General features: G+C 38.4%; 1 long non-coding RNA gene and 1 pseudogene across 2 annotated transcripts in view; both read left to right on the forward strand.

Moving 5' to 3' along the window:
* The window catches only part of LOC309647225 (nonsense-mediated mRNA decay factor SMG5-like), a 92,231-nt pseudogene extending 78,897 nt beyond the window's left edge, over window positions 1-13,334 (forward strand). The window contains exon 3 of the transcript XR_014268660.1: window positions 100-13,334. The product of XR_014268660.1 is annotated as a nonsense-mediated mRNA decay factor SMG5-like (transcript). The remainder of the gene's footprint in view (window positions 1-99) is intronic.
* The window catches only part of LOC309647239, a 154,241-nt gene that overhangs the window by 44,260 nt on the left and 83,950 nt on the right, over window positions 1-26,031 (forward strand). The window lies entirely within an intron of this gene.

Here is a 26,031-nt window from a genome sequence, read left to right on the forward strand (position 1 = left end):
AAACAGATGCCCATGATGATTGTTGTCATGCTGCTGGGGTCAGGGGTCCCTGGCTGGGATGAGTCCAGCAGACCTTTGCAGAAGTCAAGAATGTTATAGAGGTCCCAGACGAGTGACCTCGTCTATTAGGTCACTTAAAAATAGGAAGTTCTGCTAACCTGCCAGCCACATTGAGCCACAAGCTCCCAGTAAAACGTGGCTTGCACTTGGCTCCTGTCTTCAGCCACAGTTTTCTGATGCCTCCAGCAGTGCATCTGGCACAGAGGATGGTGTGAGCAGCTTTCCTGAGACAGAGCCTCCCGCTGGCTCCTACTTGGGGCAGAAGGCCTCCATCAGCCAGTCTTGCAACAATCTCCAGACCATTCAAAAGAAATTGCAGACCCTCTCTGCAGAGGGCCTGCTGCCCACCGTCAAGGTGATCCTAGGCTGGCTCCGCACCAACCACAGCCTCCTCGCCTCACACTGGCGGAGTCCACTTCGCCTGTGGGATCACCTGTCTGTGCTGCTGAACCTGCTGCCCTCCGTGGAGCCCTTCAGGAGCCAGGCCTGGGCCTGTCCCACCAGCTCCGTGATCTGCTGCAGAGCTGTAAGGGCCCAAGCCTTCCCAGGTGCCTGCAGCTCCCTGAGGACATCGCCCTGGGCCAGCACTCGCCCCGGCAGGCTTCCCAGGAGAGGGCTGGCTTGGAGCAAGACCCACCTCTACTCAGCTCCCAGGATGAAGCTGCTGTGCGCATCTGTTTCCTCAGAAGCTTTGGCCACTTAGCAACGACACTCTCTGGACCGTTCCCGAGGTTCAAGTCTAATTTGGGGGTCTTTGTGAGCTCTGGGTTTGAAGGACCAGGCAACCCGTCCCAACAGTTTCTAGAGGGAACTTCAAGGATCAGGTTTTCCAAAGACATAGTTCAGCTCTGGCTTCAGAGTGAAGTGGTGCAGCTGGAGAAGATCCTTAGGCACCTCCAGATTCAGTCAGCTTTGACCCCGTACCTGTTCCCTGACCCTCGGGCCCTCTGTGAACATCTTCCAGTCATCGAGCAGCTTGCCACCAGTGGTAAGTTTCTCCTCATCATACGCAAGATCGTGGTCGACATATTGTACGTCCTGAGGAGGGAAGACTGCTGGGCTTTGGCAGCCGTCACCTTCCTAGAGGATGAGCTGAAGAGAGGGAACCAGTACATTTTCTGCCAGTCCTTTGTGTCTACGAGGTCAGTGAGGCCCAGGACGACCAGGCCAGACTCTGATGCCTGGGACCTCTATAACATTCTTGACTTCTGCGAAGGTCTGCTGGACTCATCCCAGCCAGGAACCCCTGACCCCAGCAGCATGGTAACAATCATCACGGGCACCTGTTTGGACAACCCTAGGAATTTCTCATACCCCCTTCAGCTGGTGCTGGGAACAGCAATTGAAGCTGGTGTGGAAATCAAGAACATCCGGCGCTTCCACAGGGAGTGGAAGACGGTCAGCTGACATCACATCTCCCTTCTTCCTCCTTCAGCACTTAACACATCAAACTCAATCTGTTCACCTCTCTTGTTCACACCTAATGTTAAAGGTAGCCATTGGGTAAACTCATATCTGTACCTACCTATTGGTAGAGTCTCAGTGTACTGACTGCCAGGGGCCTTTGTGTTTCATTCTGTGTCATCTTGGCTTGATATCATGTTCTCTGTCTGAAAAACAGATTAAACTAATTCAGTGCTTAGTGTTTTTATGGTAAAACATCAAGTTAAGGAAGCATTTCCAAGTCCCCACTCAGCTGGTGGAACTATAATTTGCTTTGCTCTGTTTTGTGACATGAAACTTTTTAATGCTATTTTATTGTGATGGATCATGCCTATTATGTAAGGTAGGCCTTTGCCATCTGTGAAAACTCGATAAATGGAAAGCTAAAGTTTTGATTGGAATGAAGGGTTTTATTGCAATTCTTGGTCCCATCTTCACCTTCTTCCATGCTCCATTCAGGTTTTTCCCTTTTGGCTAGGACTAGGTAGGTAGGATCAGCTGATTTGGTTCTGCTTTTGATAATCTGAGAGTAGGTATTTCATGGTACAATATTGGTATTTTTTCTGCTCAAAATTTCCAATTTGGCTACCATGACATTGTCTCTTGCTTTTTTTCTGGCTCTCAGATATCTTTTGGGACCTCTTGTCAACCTCCTACTTGGTATATGCTCCAGAGAGGAGCTCTTTTCGTGCCATTAGCAGAGCTTGAACATGGACCCTGTAAGTATTGGATACAAGTTAAAATCTACCACTTCACTCAGACTGGCATGCATTAAAAGTGTTAACATTAATCTGCCCCCCTCCTCCCATCCCCAATAAACCATCACACTGCAAGGCCAAACTTAGTATTCTTTCAGGATTCCAAGTTCTTGAGGCATCTGAATCCTCCTCTTTCTGGGTATACTCCTCACTAACTCAGCCTCAAATCCAATTGCTCCCTTCAGAAGCAGAGAAATTACCTTCTGAGCTTTTTCCTGACTCATGGATTCTCATTTCTCAGTTGTTCTAAGCTGCACCTTTGTGTTTCAGTTAAACTTCTGTCACTTCCCCTTTTCCATGCTTTTCTAAGCACTTTATTATATTTATTAGAAAAATTTCAATAAATGAGAGAAAAACAGAAAACAGAAAAAACCCAAAGGTCGTTTCACCCTAACATTGGCATTTTTGTTTTCAGTTATTTATAACTTGTCATGCTTCCTCTGCATGCATATTTTTCCTAGTTGTAATTATATTCTATAAACATCTTTTCAGCCTCCTTTTCTTCAGATTACAGACACTTCTTATATTATTGCATTATCTTCATTGTCCCTGTAATAGCTCCTTCCTATTATTGTTTGCTTAAACATTAATCTTTCTTTTCTAATATTTTTAGTATTAAATCATTAATAATTACTAAAGATCTTTGTATCTGTTGGGATTAGTTCCTTAGGATAGGTGACCAGAAATTGGTTTACTGAGTTAAAAGGTATAAATATATATGTATGTACATAAATTTTACATGTGTGCATATATATTTATATGTACATATGCATATAAATGTAACTTTTATGAAACATTGCCAAATGGCTTTCCGAAAAAGGAATTTATTTCCCAGGGGGGAGTAAACATTTTACATAATTTTATAGTCACATTTTTCACCAAGTATATTATGATCATTTTCTTATTTTTTTAAGATGATTTTTAAAAGTGACCATAATACGGATATACAATAATTTGCTTAACCATTGTCCTGCTTTTGGATATTTGTTTCTACATTTTTTTCTGGTTATAAATAATGTAAATAAATTTTTATATATGTCTTTGATTATTAGAGTAAATTCCTAGAAGTAGAATTGTTGAGGCAAAGAATCAGAATGCATTAAGGCCCTTAATGATACTAAATAATAATGATAATGATACTGAATTGGCCTCCTAAAAGGTTGTAAGAACTCTTACTCCCAAGAGTACAAGTGTACATATTTCATTGCATTCAATTCAGAGAATTTCAATTTTTTTTCTTGCCAGCTTGAAAAGTGAAATTTTCATTGTATTATTGACAGTAGGAGATTGAAATAAATAGCTTAGTGCTATATTTTAAGGTTTTTTGCTCATGTCTCTTTTTACTTACAATTTTTTTCTTATTTCTTATTGTTATAATCTACAACCAACCTAAAACATATGAGAGCACAAGTTTAATTGGACCCTAAATACAATAGCCTAAGTCAGATAGCTGACTGCCCTTATGGTCTTTGCCTTGCTTGCTGTAACCTGCCAGGTAGAGTGTTATATTCATATGAGAGAGCTGATAATACTGACAGCTTGAGAGGAGGGAAAAAGTAACTCAAAGCATGCAATGGAGCAGAAGAGAATAAGAGAACAAGAATAAACTATTTTAAAAAATGCAAACAGAATTGTTTTTCTGATAGGAGATATATGGTGTTTTCACATATGAAAATAAATGAGCATTCATCACTGTGGAAGATCCTCCCTTCAAGAAGCTTGGAGGGGAGGCTCCAAATTACATTTGGGAGGTTCTAGTCTAAATAATATGAATAGGGTGAGAGCAAGAAAAACTAAGGCAGTGTTAACTAATTGTCAACACAGTAGACATTGTGTTGTGTCTCACAGTGGGTTTTGGTTCTTCCAAGCCCCAGAGCCAGCCCCATTCTCATCCTTACTTCTAAAAATGAGTCATTTCAAAATGTCTTGGCAGCTACTGATGCTGATGCAGGGCAGAAATCAGCCATTGTAGCAGCAGCTACACCACCGTAGTTCTGCTAATTTTCGATTTTTTTTTTTTTTTTGCATGTAGGAATCATTCTCCCTAAGAAAGCCTCCTTTGTGGTTCTGTGATATTTCCTTGCTTTCCTTTGTAGCAGTTTTGAAACTACAGGTGTCAGCTGATCATCAGCAGACACCTCTGGTCTGGACTTACGTAAGTAAACACTAGGCGGGGGGTGGGGGTGGGGGTGGGGTGGCTGCCTTGGGGATGTCACTGCTGTGAACTCATGACACATGTCACAGATGTCTCCTGCATGGCTTGCTGATTCCTGGTGTAAATAATCTTGCTTCACCTGTGGAAGAGCTAAGAGGCAAAGAGGACATATTATTGTTATTAAATGATTGGACTTCATTTGGTTTACTTAGAGGATAAGCACCAGTGATGTCAGCCCCTGCCAGTGAGAACCACCCAGGCAAAGCCCTTTAAAGAAACATCTTAGATTACTTATTGTTTCTACTCATCCTAAAAGTGTTTGTCTTCTAAAAGTACAGTCTTTTTGCTTAAACCTGTGGGATTGTGGACAAAATTTTATATGCTAGGAGAAAATTTTCTTATAGTTTTTTCTTCTCTTCATCATTGCATATCAGGAATGATATACAAAACAACAGGTATAATATTAAACAGTATAGTGCCTAAATCTTTGTATTTGTATACAGGCTCAGCTGAGGAAAATAACTCTTAGTTTTATTATCACTTGAGATTCTGATACGGAGAGCACTGTTTGTTTGCTGTATAAGGGTTTATCACTGGGTGTGGCTATTCCTCTGGTGGCATGGGGTCCTTCTATGGACAATTGCTTTCTAATTTGCTTTTTACTCTAGGAAGTAGAAAAGAACTCTATTTTCAGATTAGTAAGGTAAAATCAGTCAAGTTAAGCAGCTTTCCCAAAGGCCTGCAGCTACTAAGTGACTTGCCTGAGATTCGATTCCAGATATATCTAGCTCAAATTTATCCCAAATAGATCTGGCTCACTTATAAGCACACAAAAGCATAGAGTATCCAGTAAGTAGGCAGGAAGAGGACATCTCAGTGAAGGTCAGTGACAACCTCAAGGGCAGCTTGTGGGACACAGAAACAACCCTCATTCTTCTCCCATCTGATTGTCCTGGTGATAAGCAAACTTAGGGAAGGAAAAGTTAGTGGAGGGAGAAACAGCCCTGACGGCGAGTTTCAACTCTGGCTAGAGGAGATATTTACCCCAGAAGAAATTGCTTTAAATGGGAAGATGCTGAGTTATTTTACTAAGCAAGGTTAACACTGAGCTATTTTGCAAGACAAGTTTTACATTTTGAGTGGAATAGGTTAGAAGGTAAATTATGTTCAGACAATAACTAGAGCTAGATTTTTCTTTTCTATATATGAGTTATGGTGTGTAAATTTCAACCTGACTGTGAATGTGTGTTGTATGTGCTTTTTAGGCAGCCAGAAACTTTATTTATTCTGGCTGAATAAAATATTTTGACTATAATAATTTCTCTTACGAACTGAAGATTCTTATTTCCATCTGTCTCCTCTACATATCTGCTGGAATTTTCCACATATCTGAAATTCAACATGTCTAGAAGTGAAGCCACTGTTTCAACCTGAACTGGTTTTCTCCTGGTGGTCCTTATTTTGATAAGTGGCATTTAGCTAAGTTTCAAACACTGGTTCCATTCTCTTCTAACTCCCCCTCCTCTCCTTCAGCCAACAGGTTTAATTGTAAATATGTCAAGATCTATCAATATATAGATGAGATTTGATAAATATGAATTCGCTTATGCAAGTGGGGGCTGGTAAGTCTAAAATTTGTAGGGCAGGCTGGCAGGCTGGCAGCATCTTGGGCAGGACTGGATGATGGCAGTTTCAAGGCAGAATTTCTTCTTTCTCAAGGAAATTAGTTTTTCTTTTAAGGCTTTTATGATCTTCCCACTGATTGAATGAAGCCCACCTCATTATCCTCATTGTTGAGGAAATCTCCTTTACTTAAAGTCAACTGACTGTAGATGTTTACCACATCTACAAAATATCTGTACAACAACACTATATTAAAATTCCATTCCATAACTAGGTACTATAGTCTAACCAAATAGATACAGAAGAGTAACCATTATACATATACAATTCCTCAATAATTTTCTGAACACATCAGTAAGCATTTATCAACAACCTACTGAGTTCTTGTTAGTTCCAGATATTATGTTTGTTGCTGTGGGAACATGAAAAGTAAGACATATTTCCTGTTCTTGATGAAATCACAGTTCTAGAAATTGAAATTGACATCTAATCAAATATAATCACTGTAGAATGAACAAAGTGTTCCGACTCTGGAGAGGAGATGGTGACGATGCCATCTAGGGAGTTTACAAAAGAGATTTCTATTCAAAGCATCTCTAAATCTACTGTTTCAACCCACTGACACTGTAAACCGAGTCCTACTGGGTTACAGTGTTACCCAAGTTAACCCAAGTCCTACTGTAACCCAAGTCCTCTTCAGTACCAGCTGGAAAATTGCCGTATCCTCCTAACTGATCTTCCCACCTCATTCTTGTCCTACCTCCACGTTGCCACCGGAATTATTGTGCTCTTATACAACTGATTATGTCTCTTTCTTGGTTAAAATGCAATGGCTCATCACTGCATATCAAGTCCAAATTCCTTAGTGTGTCATAAAAAATTTAGGACTAGATGGCCACGTTCTATTCTTTTCAGATTCATTCAGCATTTCCTTTCCCTCAAACATAAACTCCATTTTCCAATTACAATAAACCACTTGAAATTCTCTGAACCTACGTTTCTTTTTTTCTTGTATCCAAGCATTTTCACACACTGTTCCCTTTGTCTGGAAAGCCTCCTTTCCCACTTTATCTAGCAAGATTTTATTTATTCTTTTAGTTTCAACCTAAATATCTCTTCTTCTGTGAGAGTTTCTTCATTTCTGAGCACATGTAGTTGCTCTCTCCTCTGTAGTCATTGTTGCTCATAGTGTTACAACGCATATATTTCATTGGAATTATTTGTCTTTCTCTTTTACTAGACTTTGAGCTCCACAGTAGCAATAACTACATTACTAATTTTGTATTATCCTCTCTCTTATGCCTAGATTCGGACCTGGAACATGTTAGATATTTAATATACTTGTGTATTTAATATATGTGTGAAAAACAATTGCACATTTTTCCAAACTAGTGCCTGAATGTTACTCCAGGTTAATGCTGGACATTAAAAAAAATCTTAATACTGTTTAAAGTCATTCTTAAAAATTAGGTATTGTTTCTTGCCCATGAGATTGAGGCTGCACTCACATTCTGAAGATCTGAGTTCAAGTCTTTACATCACTTACTATGTAATTTTTTGTTTGTTTGTTTACAATGACAGATAATTTATTATTCAACAAAAACTGAGGCATAAGGACTCAAGTAAAGAAATTAACAGAAAATATTTTACAAGGGACCTTGAAGACAGAGCCCGCATTCTAGCGCCCATGCGCCACAGCTACTGGGCCCGTGTGCTGCAACTACTGAAGCCCACACGCCTACAGCCTGTGCTCCGCAGCAAGAGAAGCCACCTCAATGAGAAGCCCATGCACCACAGCGAAGAGTGGCCCCCCGCTCACTGCAGCTAGAGAGGGCCCATGCGTAGCAACGAAGACCCAATGCAGCCAAAACTAATTAAGATTAAAAAAAAATAAACTCAACCTATGCTTTTATCATTCTCAAAGAAAATCTGAAATCATTTAATACAACTGTGCATTCCTGAAGTTATGCTGAAATCAAAATAAATCTTCATGTACCAGGTAGAACTGCTTGTCTTTTTCAAATAGTTCGTATCTTAAATGACTATTTCAAATGAATTGTTTACAACCCGCCATTGGATTTTTGTGAATTGGGAGAACACTAGTAGTGGATGTCTTTCCTGATTTTACTGCACACCTGTTAGTACTTCTTGGCTCCTCAGGAAATGCCAACCCACACCTTTTTTCTACTGAAAGGCTGTGCCCAATGTAAGTATTTTCTTCTTTCCCTTAATTAAGTTACTATAATGCAACGCTGAAGAGCATGGGCTTTGAGCCAGCCATTCCTGCCTCAGTTACTTTCTAAAGCCAGACAATGGGTGAGTTTTTTATTTTTCTGAATTGATTTCCTCACAGAGCTGACATGCAGATCAAATGAGCCAATATATGTAAAGCACTTTGCAGGATGCCAGGCACATAGTGGCACAAATACGGCTGAGAGTTATGACCCTTGAATTATAACTAGCTAGAAAATCTGAATGGTTGTTCTGTATCAAAAATAGATAACGAATGAGAACCGGCTGTATAGCACAGGGAACGCTACTAAGTGCTCTGTGGTGAGCTAAACGGGAAGGAAATCCAAAAAAGAGGGGATATATGTATACATAGAGCTGATTCACCTCGCTGTACAGCAGAAACTAACACAACATTGTAAAGCAGTTATACCCCAATAAAACAAAGAAACAAACAACCAACCAAATGGAGATGATCCTGGGCAGAGTATTTCTAAGTTAACAATTCTATATTCCTAGTTTTATTTAAATAACAAAAAACAAAAAACCTCTGACTTGGAATAAAATGAAATAACCCAAAATTGGATGTCAAAATAAAAATATTTGTGATCATTGAATAATTATTGAATGTTATAGCTGCAAGAGTCTGTATAAATGATCTAGGACAATCTCCTCTCCTTAAAAATAAGGCACTTGAGACCTAGAGAGGGTAAGCTACTTGTCCATGGTTCTAGTATAGCTAGAGGGTAGCAAGGTAGAAAGCCCCACTTTGGCTCATTCTTGGAAAGAAACATGACACAACTTTTTTCCTCCTTAGCTTCTTAATGCAGCAGATTTATCTAGTAAATAGAGGAAACTATATTTTTCAAATGAGCTAAAAATTTTAATTATATCTATACAATATTTAAAATATTAAAGACTCATGAGAGTGAATAAAATATGTACAGGACAGAACGCCACTGCTAATTTATTCTCATTATTTTCTAATAAAGTGGAGATATATCAGATTGGATGAGTTTATTTGTAACTAGCTGACTGATTAATTTATATGGTACCCAGTTTAGGCACTCCCACTCTCTGCTCTCTGAGAACTTAGTGTCAGGAAGGAAAGTTGGCATTAAAGTCAGAGCAGATGTGCAATCACTTCCTCCTCTCTAGCTTGGCTTGAGCTATTGGTACAATCACTAGTCTACTCTAACTTTCAATTTTTGGATCACTGCCTTAAAAAATAATAACATTCAGAACGAGACTCCAGTTCAGAAATCCTGCCCCCAGTGGGATGATCCTTCTTGTGTTTCGTTGACTGGAAATTCTGGGAGGAGCAGACAGGTTGCAAAGGCACATAGTTAATATAATTTCTCTACTTTGTGTAGTATCATGAGTGCTCTCTCCATAAGGAAGTCCCCCTACGGATGATACACATCTTGCTCATAAAGCTTATTCTGTGGGTCCGACCCTGATTTTATTTCCTCTTCTGGGTGCATAATACCTACTTGCCAACTGGGGTGGCTATTCATTGTGTGTGATCTTTTCATTTTGAGTCTCTTAGGCAAGTTTAAGCAAGCAGCAAATGCTGAAATGAGTTTCCCCAAAGTTTAAACATGCTAATGGCTTATAGAATCTGTCCAACTTGGTAGAGCAATGTTTTCATTCTAGCTGAGCAGACTTTGTGGAGTCTTCTTAGAGTTTTCCGCTTGATTTCTCTGTTGTCATTTGGTTTAGCTATTATATTTATTATGCTTTAAAAGAAGAAGAGACATCACTTCAACAGTAAAATCTATGGGCAGTATTCTGGAAGAGCCACAGAAAGTCATATGAGTCAAAATGCTGAGTTGTAAACATGGCATCACAAACATAAGAGTAGGTCTATTCGAAGTAGGGATAGAATGAAGATATGGTTTAGCCATTTGAATTTATGAAATGAAGTCTTGTCACTTTAACATTAGGGGGTGGTTCAAATAATCTAGAAATCAATGAGAGAATCACTCACTTGAACTCTGAGACTAACAAATGTCAACTTTTGAGAGAAGGTGCCATTAAGAATATTTTACAATGTCTATCCCAGCAGGAACTAGCTTCTTTCCACTTGATGAAGTGTATTTGACCTCTCTCTGGGCTTCTCCTATAGCAGGATCTCTGGGTCTGTAATGAGATCAGATTTTTAAGTGACCACTAAGTGAACACCATTTAGCATTTTCATTCCTCTAAAAGAACTCGTCAAGTAATTGCCCTCTAATAGCAGGCAAGCAGGATGACAAGTAGGATGAGGCATCACGAAGCTAATGAAAATTTAAAGTGGTCCCCATTTTCCACTGGCTTGGGAGAAGCTTATCAGAGCAATGACACGTCCCACAGAAAATGACATGCCTCCTAAAATGATCGAAGCAGAGACATACAGAAGCCAACATAAGTCATCTGGTTCCCCAAAGCATAGCAGTGGCTTACACTTTACAAATTAAAAAACAAAAAGTCAGAGATTAAGATTCTTATATCTGAATAGAACTGATCTTGTCTACAAGCAGGCATCTGATACAAAGATGAAGCTATCACTAAAGCTGTCTGCTTTTAGGTACTGTGTCAGGCCTACATATTTCTGGACCTGTCCCAGGATATTTTCCTTTGCTCTAACTTCTAGTCCTAAAACATACTTATGTTGTATATTAAGGAAGGAAGGATACTTTCTTTAGTTTGGGTTTACCCCAAATCAGACCTTGAGACAGTAAAATAACTACATATATTTTATTTGGGAGGTGATTTCAGAAAGCACAAGAGATAGTGTGGGGAAATTGAGAGAGAAAAAGTAGAAAAGCCAATGAAGAGAGCATGAATGAGTGGGTTACCAACGTGGACAACTGGGGCTCAGTTCTGGGGATCTTCTGAGAAATCATGTGGAATGTACTTCAGTATTATCTCATCAGTGGAAGAGGAAACTTGCTTATTTATTCGACAACTCTCATCCCTCATTGGTTGAGGGTTACCTGGCATCTTGGACTACCTTGCATACACATCAAACAAGCTCTTGTGGCACTGGAAAAAGCCCCAGATAGAGAAACAGAAGGAATTAACACTTGAGAGCTCCATGCTCACGTCCTAATCACCTCCCAAAGGCCCCACCTCCAAACATCATCACATTGGGGATTAGGTTTCAACATAGGAATTTTGGGGGAGGGATACAAACATTCAGTCTATAGATTTTTTCCCCTGGACCCTCCAAATTCATGTCCTTTTCACATACAAAATACATTCATTTCACCCCAACAACCCTAAAAGTCTTAACTTATTCCAGCATCAATGCTAAAGTCTAAACTCCAAAGTCTCATTTAAATATCATCTAAATCAGTTATGGGTGAGACTTGAGGTAAGGTTTATCCAGAGGAAAAATTCCTCTCCAGCTCTGAACCTGTGAAACCAAACAAATTACAGTAAGTCCCCTACATACAAATGAGTTTCGTTCCAAGAGCACATTCGTATGTCTAATTAGTTCGCTAAGTCCAACAAAGTTAGCCTAGGTACCCAACTAACACAATCGGTTATATAGTACTGTACTGTAACAGGTTTATAATACTTTTCACACAAATAATACATTAAAAAACACAAAAAATAAAGAAAACATTTTTAATCTTACAGTACAGTACCTTGAAAAGTACGGTAGTACAGTACAACAGCTGGCATACAGGGGCTGGCATCAAGTGAACAGGCAAGAAGAGTTACTGACTGGAGGAGAGAGAGGAGGTGCGAGATGGTAGAGCTGAAGGATCATCCGCAATAGGAGACGGAGGGCAAACTGCAATTTCAATCAAGCCTGATGTTGATGGCTGGCATTCAATTCTATCTACCCTCTTGAAAAAACGATCTAGTGATGTCTGGGTAGTAGCTCTTTTTTTCTCATCATAGATGACACGGTAGCACTGGATTGCATTCTGAACGGCTGCTGCAACCTTCATTGCAGCAACCACTTGTAGAGGATGCACGCATGTGACAATGTACGCCAGACACGTGAACTAACTTACGTGATTGGACACGCGAACACACGTTCGCATCTTTGAAAGTTCGAAACTTGAAGTTTCGTATGTAGGTGACTTACTGTATATGCTTCCAAAATGCACTGGTGGGACAGAGATAGGATAGACATTCCTATTTAAAAAGAGGGAAATAGGTAAGAAGTATTAAATCAATTAAAGAAGCCATGAGACTGAGGTGGCTTTAATGCCATAGTAGCCTACATAAATGGACCAAAACCTAAATGTGTAACGCCTCAAGGTTAAGAAATTGAAACCTAAGGACAACCAATCACAAACAGCCAACTAGCCTTTCCCAAATAAGGCAACTGCTTAAACTGTAGCCAATCAAATAATTGCTATGCTTTGCTTCTGCATCTTCTCTATAAAAGTTTTTCCTCTAGTTTCTGTTGGTGAAGTGATTCTAACTACTTCTGGTTTGGTGCCACCTGATTCCAACTAAGTTTTGTTCAAATAAACTCTGAAAAATTTTAATATGCCTCAGTTTATCTTTTAACAGAAGAAAGGAGTGATAGGTCCCAAGCAAGTCCAAAACCTAACGGAGCAAATTCCATTAGACCATGTCTCAAGAACAGTCCTCTTGAACTCAGTGTTCTGCCTTCCAGACCCACAGGGTGTGGCAATTTCACCCCCATCACTTGGTGGGGCTCCACACATGCCATGGCTCTCTGCTGGGGCTCCAAAGCTCTGGCAGTTTGGGGTCCTATTCCCGTGGCTCTGCCAGGTGGCCCTTTGAAACCTAGGTGAAGGCATTCACACCCCCCAAGCCTGTGCACTCTGGCCTGTGATGGGAGTGGCAGCCGTGAAGATCTCTGAATTGCTTTCAGAGTCATTCTTCCATTGTTGCAAAGAATGACACCTGGTTTCTATAGAGATGACTGATCCATACTAATCTCCTTATGAAAAGGTCACTTGGGTGGTGATATTTACCTAAATAGAAAAAGAAGCAATGTTTTAGTATCTATTTGGTAGTCATTCTTTTTAAGAGCTGAAATCTAGGAAAAAATAAATTGTGTTGATATGTTTGTCAAAAAAAAGAAAAGAAAAGGTCACTTGGCCACACCCTCAGTGTTCTTACACTTTGCAATATGGATAGGCTGAGAATTTCCCAAATGTCTAAGTTCTGCTTCATTTTTGATTAACAGTTCCATCTTTAAGTAATTTTCCCTCTTCTCACGTTTTACTATAAGCGATCAGGAAGAGCCAAGTCGCACCTTCAAACCTTGCTTAGAAATCTCTTTGGCTAAAGATAAAATTTCATAGCTTGCAATTTCTACCTTCTATAAAACACCAGCACATGAACACAATTCAACGAAATTCTTTGCCACTTTATAACAAGGATAGCCTTTCCTCCAGTTTCCAATAACATGTTCCCCATTTCCATCTGAGACCTCATTCAAGTGGCCTTTATGGTTCATATATTTCTGTCAACATTCTGTTTATGATTCCTTAGGTATTCTCTAAGAAGTTGAGGCTTTTTCTACAGCTCTCCTTTTTCCCTTCTGAGCTCTCACCAGAATTGCCCTTAATAGTCTGTTCATGGCAATAGTCTTGTTCATGGCAAAGGAGCCTTTGCTATCATGAAACTCAAAATTCTTCCAGTCTCTACCCATTACCTAGTTCCAAAGCTGCTTCCACATTTTTAGATATTTGTTACAACAGTACCCCACTTCTTGGTACCAATTTCTCTCTTAGTCTGTTTAGGCTGCTATAACAGAATACCATATACTGGGTGGCTTATAAACAACAGAAATTTATTTCTCACAGTTCTGGAGGCTGGAAAGTCCAAGATCAAGGTGCTAGCATGGTTGTGTTCTGGTGACGGTGCTTTTCCTGGTTCTTAGACAGCATGTTCTTGCTGTATTCTTACATAGTAGAAGAGGCTAAGGATCTCTGTGGGATCTCTTTGATAAGAAGACTAATTCCATTCATGAAGGCTCCACCCTCATGACCCAATCACCTCCCAAAGACCCCACTCTTCCAATCATCACCTTCAGGGGTCAGGATTCAACATTTGAGTCAAACGTTCATAGCATAACAGTGTGTGTCTTTCCTCTGCCCTCCCTTTACTCTTTAGTATTCCTGAGTTTCCTACCTTGGTTCTTCTCTTTTCATGGACATAAACTCCCTGGTAATGTCACCAAAGCCATGGTTTTCATCATCTCCTGATGACTCTCAAAATTACATCGCTAGTCCCTGGACCTCTCCAGATATCCAGACTCTATTGAGTATTTTCATTTGACAATATCATTAGTTCCCCCAAACCATCAATTCCCAGATAAATTAATTATCTTTACTCTCAAACATGCCTTCTTTTTTGTTTCTTATCTGAGGGACTGACACTATTCAATTGCCAAAAATGGAGTCATAATGGAATCTTTCAATATAAATCTTATATTTATATTCTCAGTAATATTCTCACAGATGATGTTTAAAGTTCTGACACTGGAGGGGATTGCCTAAGAATGAGTGCAGATAGAAAAAGGATAAGATCTGGGGCTGAACCCCGTAGTACCACAGCTTTTAATGTAATTGAAAGCTAAGGCTATTATTAATAAAATGGATTATGAAGAATTGTTTAGCAAAATTTTACAACTAAGGTGACTGAAAAATTCCCCAATCTAATGTCTCCTAGTAAGATAATTGGAACAAAAGCCAAAAAAGTCATTATCCTTGGTCTTTGGAATTCACAGGCTGGCAGGTTAGGTTAATTGAAAAATCGAATTTGCATGTATGTATATCCTTGGGTTATAATAACTACCTCCAGAAGCCAATTATAGGAATTAGAAGTAGTCTAACACTGTTATTATTTTATTTGAAGAGGAGTATTGAAATTTGTTTTATGCTGCACAAAGAACTTGTTTGATGTATATTTCATGAGCCCTGGTTGAGAGGGAACATTTCATATTGGGATATATGAAAGCTTCTAATCAAACATTTATGTCAGCAAGAGTTTTCTTTTGTGGAAGAAAGTTAATATGATAAGAAAGTAAAGAGGGCATAATAATGCCCTGAAGATGCTAATGCATTTTGGACAAGATACAGGGCAGGGAGAATCCCCAGTAATGAACTGATCTTGACATCTGGATTGAAGTCAGGAGCCTGGGCCACATAAGTGGCTTTTGACATTGGCTTCTGCAAGGTGCCTCTTAACCTTCGCTCCTCTTAGCTAACTCTTAGCTAACCTGCTTAGTGACACAGCAGCTGTGACACAGCAGCTGTGTCACAGCAGCTGAATGGTTGCTTTTAAATCTCTTAGGACACTTTTACATTTGAATGGGAGAAAACAACGCAGTTTAGTTTAAATGAATATAGGATCTAATGTCAGCGATTTCCGAAGGGGAGATAGGTGCTTTAAAATGTGTTCATTTCATTTGGTATGATATACTTGTAAGCCTCTGTCTTTCCAGCTATTCCAAGCTGAGTCTGGCTATAAATTCATATTCTCCCTGGAAAAGGAATTAATTTTCACAGGGCCTGTGCGTGACTTAAAAGCCTTCAACAAAGCTTCCCTTTCTCTACCCTCCTCATGTTTGACATGGCTGATTGGAGATTGGAATAAATCTGGTGTTCTAGTAATGACGACTGCACTTGACTTCAACTCCTTTACCTCTGTACAGTGCTCCCTACCCTGTCCCACTACGGTCTTTTCCATCCGTAGACTCGGTATCTGGTGCACAAGGGAAGAACTTTGGGTTTTTGACCAGCTCAGAAGACCAAACATCCAAGCATCCTCATCTGTTATTCTTTTCCTATGTTTTTGGTCCAATCCCCAGGTCTGGGTATCGACCCAGGTTCCGCCCTCATTCAGTCTAAGTAGTGTCCTTGTCTTGTCTCCCCCTCTTTCCAGAACTGGAGTCCTGACTTCAACTATTTGACTAGTTGGACCAGTTACCCTAAGACTGAACCAATCTTCTGTTTGGGGGGTCATAGTTATTGATCTCTTGTAAATCAACTATTTCTTTTTTTTTTTTTAAATCAACTATTTCTTGCTTGGGAATCTAATGTGCAGCAATCTCCTGGTTACTCCATCCTACCTTCTTGATTGAAAACCATGCTGCTCACTAGTTCCAGAACCTCTGTTGTGAGAGTTGGGTCCTAAAACACTGTGTCTTGACCACATGGGCCTCCTCTCTGGAACGACCTGGGAATCTGTTCCCTGACTCCCTCCTTCTTGTTTGAGTCTCAGTCTTGTCCTTATTCTGCCCTTTCTCCCAACTCTTCACCTCCCTTCTGGCACATTGCTGCTTTTCAACCATCTGTTGAGTAATTATACAATAATTTGAGTTAATAAAGTATAAACACACTAACATTCATTTATTATAAAAATCTGATTTTAAGTACCACCAAATTTTAACTTCCAGACTTGAGTGGAACACAGTTTGAAATCCCTATCTGAGGCTCAGATTTACTTTCACTGAAGTTATGTCAATTTCATGAGCTTTTCAGAAGCCAGAGTCTTCTTTTCAGTGCTGAATTAAGAACAACGATAGATCTTACATGTATCCCCCACACTGATCAACGTACATTTCCCTGAACTTTCTTCCAATCAGAAGTGAGTGACTTTTATCTTTTTTTTCCCTTAGCTTGGGTTAAAAACTGATTTTTTACTTGTAAATTTAATTTTACATAACCTTGGTTCTATTACTTGCTCTAATGATCTGATCACTTTTAAGAGAATTGAAGCTACTCTAATGACAGACTGTCTGAATACCTGACTCTTTATAAAACCACATTTGACCATTATGAAACTATATTTTAAGAGAGAAATACAATTTCTTTACATTTTACTCCCAAAGTTATTTGCTTCAAAATCGCATGTACCCTTGTTATGCCTGGAAATGAGAAAAAGCTCTGAGAATACTATGCCTATGTTCTCTGATCCCCAGAGTCTTTAACATAATAATGATGCTTTCATTTATGTATCATTTTATGCATTAAAAAATACTTCCATGTATGTTTTTTGTAGCAGCGTGGTGAAATAAAAGAACATGAATTTTGGATTTATACAACCTTAGACTTAAATCCTGACTAACATCTTACCATCTATGAGGCCTTGGTCAAATTTCTTAATCTGTCTGAGTTCATTTCTTCAATTCAAAAATAGGGGTGATGCTATTTATTTGGAAAACTTGTGAGGATTAAATCATGTAATATATGTACTGCTCCTGGCACATGGTAGGCTTTCAGCACATCCTGATTTGATAGCAACTTTGGAAGATTGAGAGGAGTTGGACTAATAACCAACATAAATAACTTGCAAGGACTTTTTATATGTGGAAGTGATAAGTATTTCCTTCTCACACATCAGTACAGGAAATGTTATTTTGGTTTAATTTTCTAACTCAAATAAAATCAGTCTCTGTGCCCCTACTCTCTAAGGAGGTGAGAAATGAAATCTCAGTCACGTGTTTTAATTGTCTTCTCACTCCTTGGATTCCAAATTTGGAAGGGGGAAGAAGGATGCTTATGTGCATATAGAAAGATGTGGGAGGTGGAATGGCCCTCCCTGTTCGTGTAGCTCCTTTTTCTGGAAAAGCTACTTTCCATTTTTCCCTCCACCACCTACCAAGCCCTGATGCTTTCTGCAAGTTCAGAAATGCATTCTCCAGCAATCCTAGGGAGGATGCATGGACCATACATTTGGTCCCTAAAGACCTTTTCTGACCAGTTCTTGGCCTCCATGGGTATCCCACAAGGCATTACCATCAGGGATATTACCTGCATTCATGGCATCTCCCCAAGCCCCTAGAGTCTACCTTGCCTGAGGAAACTTCTCTTTCACTGGTCTTCTTTCCCAGCACCAGCCTTCATCCTGTTCATCCAAGTGTCTTCACCTCAGATTTAACCTGTGTGGGAGTTATTGCTTATGCATAGCAGATTTTACTTTCAAATCTCAGATTCTCTGAGGCAGAGAGGCCTGAGGTAGAGTACCAAGTTTTAGTCACTTTTGGGGGAAAGGGAAGAGAACAATAACAGATCCTTTTAGTATCCTATATTAGTGAAAATAATATATCCATTAACACAAGGACAAAACATCCTGCAATGATTTAGTTTTTCCATCACTTTTATGATGTAGGTTCTTTAGGTACCACACCACGCTCACTAAGGAAAGCAATAGGTCCTGGCCTCCTAGTCCACGAGGATCTGTCCTTTCCTAGACTGCACCACTGCTTTGCTGTTAAGAGAGAAGAGGCCCTTAAGTGACTGGGGGTTGTGGCCAAAGTCCTCTGAGAAGGTGTTCACTCATTCCTTGGGCTCAAAACATCCATCACGAACATACTCGATATCTCTCAAGGCCTTCTCAGGACTCATCCTATCATGGTTCACATCCCTCTTCTGATTAGTCACCATTAGAACCTCAACTGCCTATGTCATCCATCAGCAGGACCCATTACTATACTGTTCCCTTGTCCATCTGCCTCCATTTTTTGACCCAGTCTTCCGCATCTCACAGGCTTCCTAAACCCTTCTGCTGTGACTTCTGCCATTAGGAAAATTCCTTTCATCCTCATCCTTTTTTTTTTTTTTTAAACATCTTTATTGGAGTATAATTGCTTTACAATGGTGTGTTAGTTTCTGCTTTATAACAAAGTGAATCAACTATACATATACATATATCCCCATATCTCTTCCCTCTTGTGTCTCCCTCCCACCCTCCCTATCCCACCCCTCTAGCTGGTCACAAAGCACAGAGCTGATCTCCCTGTGCCGCGCAGCTGCTTCCCACTAGCTATCTATTTTACATTTGGTAGTATATATAAGTGCATGCCACTCTCTCACTTCACCCCATCTTACCCTTCCCCCTCCCTGTGTCCTCAAGTCCATTCTCAACATCTGCATCTTTATTCCTGTCCTGCCCTTAGGTTCTTCAGAACCACTTTTTTTTTTTTTTTTTTTTTAGATTCCATATATATGTGTTAGCATACGGTATTTGTTTTTCTCTTTCTGACTTACTTCACTCTGCATGACAGACTCTAGGTCCATCCACCTCACTACAAATAACTCAATTTCATTTCTTTTTATGGCTGAGTAATATTCCATTGTATATATGTGCCATATCTTCTTTATCCATTCATCTGTCGATGGACACTTAAGTTGCTTCCATGTTCTGGCTATTGTAAATAGAGCTGCAATGAACATTGTGGTACATGACTCTTTTTGAATTATGGTTTTCTCAGGGTATATGCCCAGTAGTGGGACTGCTGGGTCATATGGTAGTTCTATTTTTAGTTTTTTAAGGAACCTCCATACTGTTCTTCATAGTGGCTGTATCAATTTACATTCCCACCAACAGTGCAAGAGGGTTCCCTTTTCTCCACACCCTCTCCAACACGTATTGTTTGTAGATTTTTTTGATGATGGCCACTCTGACTGGTGTGAGGTGATACCTCACTGTAGTTTTGATTTGCATTTCTCTAATGATTAGTGACATTGAGCATTCTTTCATGTGTTTGCTGGCAATCTGTATATCTTCTTTGGAGAAATGTCTATTTAGGTCTTCTGCCCATTTTTAGATTACATTGTTTGTTTTTTTGATATTGAGCTGCATGAGCTGCTTGTGAATTTTGGAGATTAATCCTTTGTCAGTTGCTTCATTTGCAAATATTTTCTCCAATTCTAAGTGTTGTCTTTTCATCTTGTTTATGGTTTCCTTTGCTGTGCAAAAGCTTTGAAGTTTCATTAAGTCCCATCTGTTTATTTTTGTTTTTATTTCCATTTCTCTAGGAGGTGGGTCATAAAGAATCTTGCTGTGATTTATGTCATAGAGTGCTCTGCCTATGTTTTCCTCTAAGAGTTTTATAGTGTCTGGCCTTACATTTACGTCTTTAATCCATTTTCAGTTTATTTTTGTGTATGGTGTTAAGGAGTGTTCTAATTTCATTCTTTTACATGTAGTTGTCCAATTTTCCCAGCACCACTTACTGAAGAGGCTGTCTTTTCTCCATTGTGTATTCTTGTCTCCTTTATCAAAAATAAAGTGACCATATGTGCGTGGGTTTATCTCTGGGCTTTCTATCCTGTTTCATTGATCTATATTTCTGTTTTTGTGCCAGTACCATACTGTCTTGCTTACTATAGCTTTATAGTATAGTCTGAAGTCTGGGAGCCTGATTCCTCCAGCTCCATTTTTCTTTCTCAAGATTGATTTGGCTATTCGGGGTCTTTTGTGTTTCCATACAAACTGCGAAATTTTTTGTTCTAGTTCTGTGAAAAATGCCACTGGTAGGTTGATAAGGATTGCATTGAATTTGTAGATTGCTTTGGGTAGTATAGTCATTTTCACAATGTTGATTCTTCCAATCCAAGAACATGGTATATCTCTCCATCTGTTTGTATCATCTTCAATTTCTTTCATCAGTGTCTTATAGTTTTCTGCATACAGGTCTTTTGTCTCCTTATTTTATCCTTTTTGTTGCAGTGGTAAATGAGAGTGTTTCCTTAATTTCTCTTTCAGATTTTTCATCAATAGTCTATAGGAATGCAAGACATTTCTGTGCATTAATTTTGTATCCTGTTATTTTACCAAATTCATTCCTCATCCCATTTTTGCCCATTCCTAGTCCCTTCATCTTCTTTTTCTAATAGAACCCTAGCTTTCCCATGATGACATTTACTCTCCTTCAATCCTTTTAAGTGGAGGATGTGTTTTCTTCCTAACATTCTTACCTCCTTCTAGAAGTAGGATAAATATTCCCCCCTTTATTCCTCTTATTGCCTTATTGATTCCAACAAAGTAAATCCAGAAAATGTCAGCCAGTTTTAAGTTGTCACCTGTACTTCATCATTCCAGTCCAGAGGCCTTGGGAATAATGATGTTGCCATACAAGGTGTCCTCAGCACCTATTTCAATGGCAGGAGAAGGAAAAGCATTTGTGCTTAGGTTGTCATAGGAGCAGAATCTGCATTTAGACTGAGAATTGGTATTATACATCAAAACAGTATCTGGCAACCAAAATGATTTTTGAGTAAAAAGTGAGCCAAATATGTTTCTATGAGCTTTTCCATCACCTTTGGAGTCCTCTTCATAGATTAAAAAATATTACATTTTTCATAAATTTACTTTTTGTTAATTACCTAACTATGTTCATAGATGAACAAAACAAACAAAAGGAACAAAGGAACAAAGCAGGAGAAGAAGATAAGTAAAGGAAACAAGTGATAGTCTCTTATGTTCCTTATTAAATATAGGACCATGGGAAGGTCTTTTACTAAAGGGTATATTATCACAAGTAATTGCTATCTACTGAGTATATATTTTGCTAGATGTTGTTTAAGCACAAATGCAATATACCCTTTTAAAAAATTTGAGCTTTACAGTCTGAATAGCAAAATAATAATTTCCAAAATGCAACTGTAATAGCAGCTCTGTTTTCTCAGTTGAAAATTAAAAAATAAGAAAACTATTTTTTGGTTATTGGTTGGGGTTTTGATAGATTACAAAGAAATAATTTACCTGTCTTGTTCTGAGAGGTTATGGCTTTGTTGGATTGATTGTTTTCAAGACAGTTCCCCGACAGACACTGGCTTAAGATCTCAACCTGTATCAGATGAACAAGGAGCATGTTTTGCCACCAGATGGAAGCCTTCAGTAATCAGTGAAGTCAGGTTCCTGTCACCAGCCATGTGTCACCCTGGTAATGAAAGCCCCTTTTGTACACTGTGCACTATTTCCAGAAAGCATTAGTTAAAATTGGCTAATCTTTGCTCTGCATGTATTCTCTCAACCTGATTACGTTATTTTCTTGGAAGAAAATGAGGTACTAGGATCAAAACGTTAGACTCAAAATGAGATGTTTTCCATATTCATAATCCTTAGGTCATTGCCATATTCAGACTATATTAGATAATACAATTTAAAAAGCCCTTTTTCATTCCGAGTTGCTCAATTTTAGTAACTGTTGAATTTCACACCACCATTCCTTATCCTTGCACCAACTTCCTACAGGAAACATAGAAACTTAATTATTGACAGACCAAATATCTGCATCCTTTGGAAACCAGAATATTCCATAATTTAAGTACTTAGCAAATATTTTCCCTAAAACCAGGTTTTGCACTTAGTTGTGGGTTGCATTTAAAAATAGCAGTGTAACCTTTTCAAACTGCAGTTGGAATCTTTGTTTTTTGAGGTCTGAGTATATGTTATGAATTTTTCCTTTTTAAAATGTTTACTCTTTGCTGAGTTTTGCCATTTCTTCCTTATGTGCTATAAAATATCAGCTTACAAATTAATAAGCCCCTACGTATACTATTTTCTTTCAATATATGAGTAATTTCTATGCCATGTGGATGTATTCGTAAAAGCCACCTATTAAGGTTGTGCTGTGTAAAAGGATCTTGTTTCAGAGTGTCCATATTTGGTTTTATTTTCTCTTGCTTAATCTGCAGCTCTCTGAAAAAGGTGTACTTGAATGACATCTCATTTGCTGTAAAGAAGCTGCCCCTTAACAGGGTCAGCCTTCTTTAGGAAACTACAAACTATCATATGCAAATATTTTGAGAAATCTAAAGCACTATGAAAATAAAAAACATTATTGTTATTATTTTCTTATGGCTTATAGATGACTTGCATTTTAAGAATTACCTTTGTGAAGTCCCCCAAGTCACTAGTATCATGGAAGTAACTCTGCCTGGTTGAGACTTTCCAATCTGATTTTTATCTGTCAAAACAAGGTTGTTCAAGATGGCTTCTATCCCTGAGAGTGGCAGAAGCTAGAGTCCTTTCTATGCTTTTCCAATAGTCAGTCCATTTCAGAACATTATTGTGAAGAGGGAATGGGATTTGTGAAAAGGGCATGAGATTAAGAAACAGAAGATAGAGTCTCTGCTCTGTTACGATCTCCTATATAACTCTGGGCAAATCATAGAGCCTGTTTGAGACTCAGTTTCCATATCTATAAAATGAGGATGAATATACTTGCTTTACCTAGTTTTTAGAATTAAAAATAATCGTGGATTTCAAAGTGCTACAGAAAGATGGTTATTACTAAGACTTATTTATTGATGTATTGTTCTTCGTCAGAGAGTCATGCACCCAAACTGCACCATTTTAAAATTACTGTCACTAAACTGCATTTTAGTATTATTCCATTAGCCAAATTTGAGGGATGTTATAAGAAAATCAAAACACTTGTCTATTTGCTTTACTGTAAAAAAGTAATTGAGGAAAATATTTACACCTCACATAGAGGCCTTATTGTGAGGACGTAGAGATGTGACACATTTTTTTAAGAATATCTGGGTTTCTTTTATTTACTTATTTATTTAAAAATTTTTGGCTGCACTGCTTGTGGGATCTCACTTCCTCGACCAGAGGTTGAACCTGGGCCCACGGCAGTGAAAGCGTCAAGTCCTAACCGCTGGACTGCAAGGGAATTCCCCTATCTGGGTTTCTTTTAAACATGGCTTTCTATTTTTTTTTTTTTTTTAAAGTCAGATGACTGATCACGTTTTCCTCTTCACAACAGCTTCTAGGGACCTCTGAGTTACATTCATGGTTTATGTCTAGCAGAGTATGTATGACTTTATGATGTGTATTTTAATCTCACCACTGTCTTCAACTAATTATTTTTGGCTGTATTTTCCTTTTCTTCACAATTTCCTCTCTTTATATAAATATAAAAAATAATTTCCTCTATAAGACATTTGAAGTAAATATAAAACTTGCTAGCAGATACTGAACACTTACTAATTGCTAGACCCTATGATGAGCACTATATAAAGCATATCTAATTTATTGTTTGCCATGAAAAAAGGGTTATTTCCTATATTTTACAAATGAAGAAACTAAGGCTTAGAAAGTTCAATTCACTCATTCCATGGCCTTCTGCTAAATGGAGGGTGCTGAATTCCAACACAGATTTATCTGACTCCAAGATTCATGATGATTAGTCATTATACTATACTACATTTTGATATTAATTATAATGTAACAAATGACTATTATTATTGTTGTATGATTTTCAAAGGTTTTTGATGTAGTAGAATATTTAATCTTTATCAAGAGCATACACAATTTAAAAAACATTAGGTGTTTTGACTCTATTATTCATATCTTTGCTTGGAAATTTGATAGAGCAAATCTTTTGTCACATCTTTCCTTTACTGCCCAAAATGATACCGAGGTCTGTCTCTATATGTGACTTGGTATGATACCCAAGACAAGTGCATACCTCTTAATGACATATGGAGAAATACATCCAGCAATCCCTCTTTAGAATGTAGCAAATACTGCCTGGCACTTTCTAGCCATCTTCTGTTATGCTTCTTTCTTTTAAGTTGTACTTCAAATGCCTTTGCTACTGTCTTTCTTTTCATGACCTTCAAATGTCATTATCCATTGTCATATTTTTCTGTTTAGATTTGTTTAAGTGGAAATGTTCTGTTTAGTCTCCTTTCCTTTTGGTACACGGTAACTGCCCATAAGGGGTCTGTTTCTTTCCAAAGTCATAGACATGGTTGTAAAAAAAAAGTTGAGAAAATGTAGGTCACACATGGTTGATAAAAAATGATTAACAGCAAGATCCTGGCTGCGGTAGTGGGAAGATGATGTTTGATATCACAATAAGGAAATCATTGTGGAGTGAATATCTTCTGAACTGGGTTCATATTGAGGGGAGTGAGCATCCTGAGGATGGAGTGCTCAGGACCTGAAAGGCTTTTCCTCCCCAGCAAAACCACATAAAACCCCTCCTAGTGTTGGTTCTTCTCAGAAGAGAGAAGAGCAATGTTCACAAAGCCTGGTAGATAGATTCAGCCAATTAGGGAAGTCATTTCCAGAAAAATTGGTAACCGAGGCAGTCATTTTCAAGAGAATTGAAGGAGACAAGATCTCCATGACTTTAGCTTTTGAACCAATCTGTGTAGTAACTAATAGGGTTGGGAACAGCTGGAACTATACGCATTAATTCATAAAAACTCTTAGAGTGATCATTTGGAACATTATCTTCAGAAAGAATGAAATGCCTTTGCGACTGCGCTGTCTTTTCAGTGCATATTCACATGCGACGCGGATCAAGATGGAACACAACATAGGGCCTGCCAAGGATCCCAAATTAGACCATGAAAAAAAGAGGATAAGAAAAGAACCAGCAGGGAAATTTTTCCCTCAGCCAGAGTTTGCGAAAAGTTTCATTAAACGCTTATTGAAGTAGAATTAGAAGTGAATTTCACAACTCTGTCTTTTATTCTTTATAATTTGTTTTTGTGCAGGGCCATTTTATCCATTACGTAATATAGGCACAATTTGTAGGGCTATAAACTTTCAGATGACCTACAAATATATGTACAACCAGAAAAATGACTCTAGAATTGGAAATCTTGGAAACTAAAAGAAGTTAACATTTAAGGAAATATCCATAGAGCATAACATTTTATCACTTGTTTAACTGCAGCTTAACTCAACTGTCATATCTTAGGATAGAGGTAAAATAACAAGGAAAAATGAAATGAAATATTTGTTCTCAAATAAGCAAAATTATGAAAATCTCTCCAAAAACTTTTATAGTAAAAATATTCTTAACGTGCGTGTGATGGCATTTAAAAATATGCTTGATATAATATACAGGGAGACCGTTAAAATTAAGAAGGTTAAAATTAGGAAGGTTGTCATAAACAATTCAGAATAGGTTTATGTGCATGTATGTTTGTTTTAGTTTTCTATTTCTATGTAAAAAATTACCACATATTTGGCAGATCAAAACAAAACACATTTTTTATTCCATAGTTTCCTTGTGCTAGG

Source organism: Balaenoptera physalus (genome assembly GCF_965194825.1).
Source record: "Balaenoptera physalus genome assembly, chromosome: 17".
Classification (NCBI taxonomy): domain Eukaryota; kingdom Metazoa; phylum Chordata; class Mammalia; order Artiodactyla; family Balaenopteridae; genus Balaenoptera; species Balaenoptera physalus.